We start from the raw sequence: 4,716 nt of genomic DNA, 5'->3' as shown, positions 1-4,716 counted from the left end.
AAGAGATGCATCTTAGCTCTGGAAATTGTTATTGAATAGGTCAATGCTGTTTTAATAAAATGCTCTTCTAATTATATGGTTATTAAATAAATAATTTAAAAAAGAATAAATAAAATGTTTTGAAAAATAAAAAATAGTCAACATTGGCATATGTAGGCATTTTAGGAATTTACTTCAGTCTGGTCTATACAACAAGTTCCAGAGAAGCTGGGATATAAGGATAACCTGTCTAAATTTAAAAAAAAGAAAGAAAGAAAGAAAGAAAGAAAGAAAGAAAGAAAGAAAGAAAGAAAGAAAGAAAAAATCAGGGCTGAGGAGATGGCTCAGGCAAGACAGATTAATTGAATTTTAATATCAAGAACTCACATAAAAGTCAGACACAGTAGCTTAAAATGAAATGAAATGAAATGAAATAAAATAAACCTGGAAAGTCAACTTAGATGGGAGTGAGAGACATGGGGATTACCTGTAGCTTGCAGTGAGCTAGCCTATTGCTTACAGCAGTGAACAACAAGAAAGATCCTGCTTCAAGAAAGTGGAAGGCAAGAAATATCAGTGGAGTTTTTTTCTGGCCTCCATCCACCTGTTGTGGCACATGTGTATCTGTACAAAGACACACACACACACACACACACACACAAATACACATGCATCAAATAAGTTTTAGAGAGCTCTCAGGCTATTTTTTTGATATAAAATCATTAAGAAGCACACTACGACATCAATTTTGCAAGTATTCCACAAGCTTTAGGTTCATTTTAACAGAATTTTATAATTTAACTTCCAAGGGAATATTCAGTATTGCAGTAATATAAAAATCCTTACCCCAAAATTTGTATTTAAGAGATCTGTAGTTCTGTTTGGATCCTGCTGAACACCAAGCCAGAGCATCATTTCTTTGTGAAAGAACGCTGAAAGGTATTTCCCTTACTTCTAAAGTCATTTTCAAACACAAAGTGGAATTAAACTGCACTAATTTATAACTGCTTTCTTCTATGAATTTGACTATTTGAGAAAAAATTGATTTCATGGGCTTATTGGAGTTTCAATTTAAGCCTTTAAAAATAGTAAGGAGGTTATTTCTCAAAATTAGCCTTTTGGAACGTGTAAAATTTCAACTTGATTGTGATAAATTGAACAGAAACTCTCTCTCTCTCTCTCTCTCTCTCTCTCTCTCTCTGTGTGTGTGTGTGTATCTGCATGTGTATGCATGTGTCCCTTTTTCAAAATGGGACAAAATTTAGTTATGTTCTTTATAGCTATGTTGTAAGCTTTAATGCTGAAGAAAATAGTTTGAAATAATAATTATGGGCTAGAGAGATGGTTCAGTATGTAAAAGCAATTGCTGTGCAAAATTGAAGATCTGAGTTCAAATTTCCAGCACCTAAGTAGAAGCCATGTATTGTCATATACACCTGCAACCCCCGGGTTGGGAAGCAGAGGCAGGTGGCTCTTCAGAGCTCACTGACTGGCCAGACTAAACAAAATGTCCAGTTTCAGGTTCTGTCAGAGAACAATAGAGCAGACACTTATTGGGAAGCAATTAAGAATAAACTAGTAGATACATGTGATATATAGGTGAAAACACTAGAAAAAGAAGGAAGAGTAGCTGTGTTGGAGAAAGAAACACTTCAAATATTGCAGCTCTCACTACAGAAGATTCTGAATTCTATTGGGTCAAAATAGGGAATAACTTCTATGTCCACATTATCAAAGACCATAAGTAGGCTTCAATCTGTGGACTGAGCACAGTTGAGACCATGGAGGGTGTCCTACTAAACCACTGTCCTCCAGGAGGATGGGAGCATGCTCAAAGTTGGATCTTAAAATTCAGTCAAGTGGAATAAGACATCACTGTAACTGTATGTACTTTCAATATTATAAACAAAATTTATAGAAATGTGCATCTAATACCAGCGGTTAGTACAGTCTGCAAAAAAAATGGATTTTGTACCAAAATCTTTAAAAAGTATGTCAAAAAATGTGAAAGTATTTACTTATGCACAGTGAAGATAAAGGAAAATAAACTGGGAAGAAAATAGGATTTTAGGATAAAAGAGAAAAAACTTCATATCAACCAATGATAATATATGTTGATATGATGAGGGTACAATACCTAAGGATTGAGGGGATATATAATGGCAATGCCACAAGCAGTAGAAAATATATTCAAGGACAGAAAATGTGTTTTATTCAAGAAAGGATTTAAGAGTTTGTACTAGGTAACCTGAGCTCTTGAACTGAGGAACTATTTTCTGAACTATGCACCTAAACTTTAGCACTTACCACAGCTGAGCTTCACTTGAACGTTGCAAGTTGATTGCTGATTTTTAAAAAGGAACCAAATAACCTCATACAGGTAAATTTCAATGCAGAAAGGCAGGGAACATGAAAAAAGCATTGAAACATAACCAAAGATGATTAATGCTATACGAATGGAAAATAGAGTGACACAGATGAAGCTGAAGAGGACTCAGAATAATGAGCATAATATGTTCAACAAAATCAAAAAGGAAATTAAACCCTTGTTTGAGAAAACCAACATCCTATTGAAATAATAAGCATCACAGAAAACATGAAAAGGAATTTAACAAAGAGATAGAAATACAGAGGAAGAGTCCCTAAGAAATGGTGAAAATGAAAAACATTTATTTGACTTGTGTTTTTCATTGTCAGCATTTCTTAGGGAATTTTCCTCTGTATTTCTATTTCTTTGTTAAATTTCTTTTATTATCTCTACATGAGTCTACGTGTATAGCTAAAGGCTACGTAACAGGAAACAGAGCCAGACAGGAGACACATTCCCTTGAGTTGTTGGCCAGGTGGTCCAAGAGACTCCCAAAATTACTCAGGCCATTGCCACAGCCCTTTATGTCCTCCCAGAACTGGAAGGTAGGATCCTACTGCCGAAGACAGAACATGTCAGACACAGGATTTGGAGCAATAGAGCTGCAACTGACCTGGAAGCCACTTCCCTTGAAGGCTAGCTCTCATAGCTTTCGAGAGTGCTATGAAAGTACCAAGGGAAAACATCAATGGATGATCCAACACCAGATTCAAGACCAAATAACCACATCAGTGGCCAGCACAGCATATGTCATTGGTGAGGTAGTGGCACTTTTATAATGGGTCAATCAACAGCTACCTAATTTGACTAAAAGCCTACTGAAAGGGAGGAAACTCAAGTGTGGTACTGTAACATAACAAAATACACATGGCCAGAGTGGTCATAGATCTTAGAGAAAACCCCAAAATTCTCACTTTGCTAAACTAATGTGATTTCTTACTATGTGCAAAATATGTATCCTTATATTTGTAGACAAATATCCCATTCGCCACTCATCAAAGAAGTTCATTTTGCAGCACTCAGAGACTAATACCAAGTACCACAAGTGGTCACACATGGACATTGTCTATGAATTGCCCAGGCCTAAGGGACACATCTGCAGTGCAACCTCTACACCTAAGGCTCATAGAACATAGAATGGGGATAAAGAAGAGGACCCTAATGAATCAGTTCTCAACAATGAAGCTCCCCCATGCAATGGAAAGCCAAGAACAAAAAAAGGACACAAATGGCCAAAGTGTAGAGATCAAGAGTCTTCTAAATAATGGTCCTTGGACAGGACGCTTTATTAAACTTCATCCACCCAAGGGACCATCGTGGAAGAGGGGTCAGAAAGATTGTAAGAGCCAGGGAGGATGTGCATGACCACATAGAAAGAGAGTCCTAGAAGCTCCTGGGAACATGCTCGTATGATTCTAGGGCATAGGTGTCAGCATACAAAAGTCCCATGGAAACTGAGGTAGACAGTAGCCCAACATAGAACTGGGATAATGAACAGCAAACCCCAATCTTATCTAAAGGAATATTGGCAACTGATTCCTGCTAGATGAAGAACAGCTAATCTTCCTAAAACAAGGGGATCTTAGATAGGCTGACTAGGCTCAGCAGATGGACTTGCACTGGGGAACGTGTGGGTGCACTAACAACACAGTGGGCAGTAACAGGGATGACAGAGAATATGGGATCCAGTGGGATTGGGGGCTATGGGAGGATGCCAGTGGGGATGGGGGGTATAAAGATGATTAAAATTGTTTGAGCACTCACTTCAACAGCACATATACTAAAACTGGAGCAATACAGGAAAGATTAGCATGACCCCTGTGCAAGAATGATACACAAATTCATAAAGTGTTCCATATTTTTTACATGTAAGGGATCACGGTGTGGGGAAGGGAGGGAAGTTAGGAATGGAAAGATGGAGGGAATGCAGTGTGAAATAAAAGAGACCTCCCTTAGAGCAAATAGCATGCTGTACAGCACTCATCAAAGAAACTTCTTTTTGCAACAGATGGAGGCTATCACAGAGTTGTACACCTGGTCAGACATAGAGAACATACACATGAGACATGCCTGGTACTAGGTAACACATCTGCAGTCGAATTTCTACAAACAAGGCTCATGGAACATGGAGGAATAAGGGGTAGAGAGAGGGCTAATGCACCCCTCAACTCTCACCAGTGAGGTATCCATGTACATCAGAGTGCATTACACACACAATGTAACACATCGGCAGTCGAATTTCTACAAACAAGGCTCATGGAACATGGAGGAATAAGGGGTAGAGAGAGGGCTAATGCACCCCTCAACTCTCACCAGTGAGGTATCCATGTACATCAGAGTGCATTACACACACAATGTGGGGGTCTCTC

At 38.3% G+C, this 4,716-nt stretch overlaps 1 non-coding gene across 1 annotated transcript; it reads left to right on the top strand.

The window, feature by feature from the left end:
* Positions 1-4,103: 4,103 nt before the first annotated feature.
* LOC115068382 lies at positions 4,104-4,210 on the top strand. The gene has a single exon (XR_003847735.1). It is a non-coding gene; the product is annotated as a U6 spliceosomal RNA (small nuclear RNA).
* The last annotated feature ends 506 nt before the right edge of the window (positions 4,211-4,716 follow it).

Source organism: Nannospalax galili, unplaced genomic scaffold (assembly GCF_000622305.1).
Source record: "Nannospalax galili isolate Female #2095 unplaced genomic scaffold, S.galili_v1.0 scaffold1229, whole genome shotgun sequence".
NCBI lineage: Eukaryota > Metazoa > Chordata > Mammalia > Rodentia > Spalacidae > Nannospalax > Nannospalax galili.
Note: the sequence above shows the minus strand (reverse complement) of the source record. Positions and strands in the feature narration are given on the sequence as shown.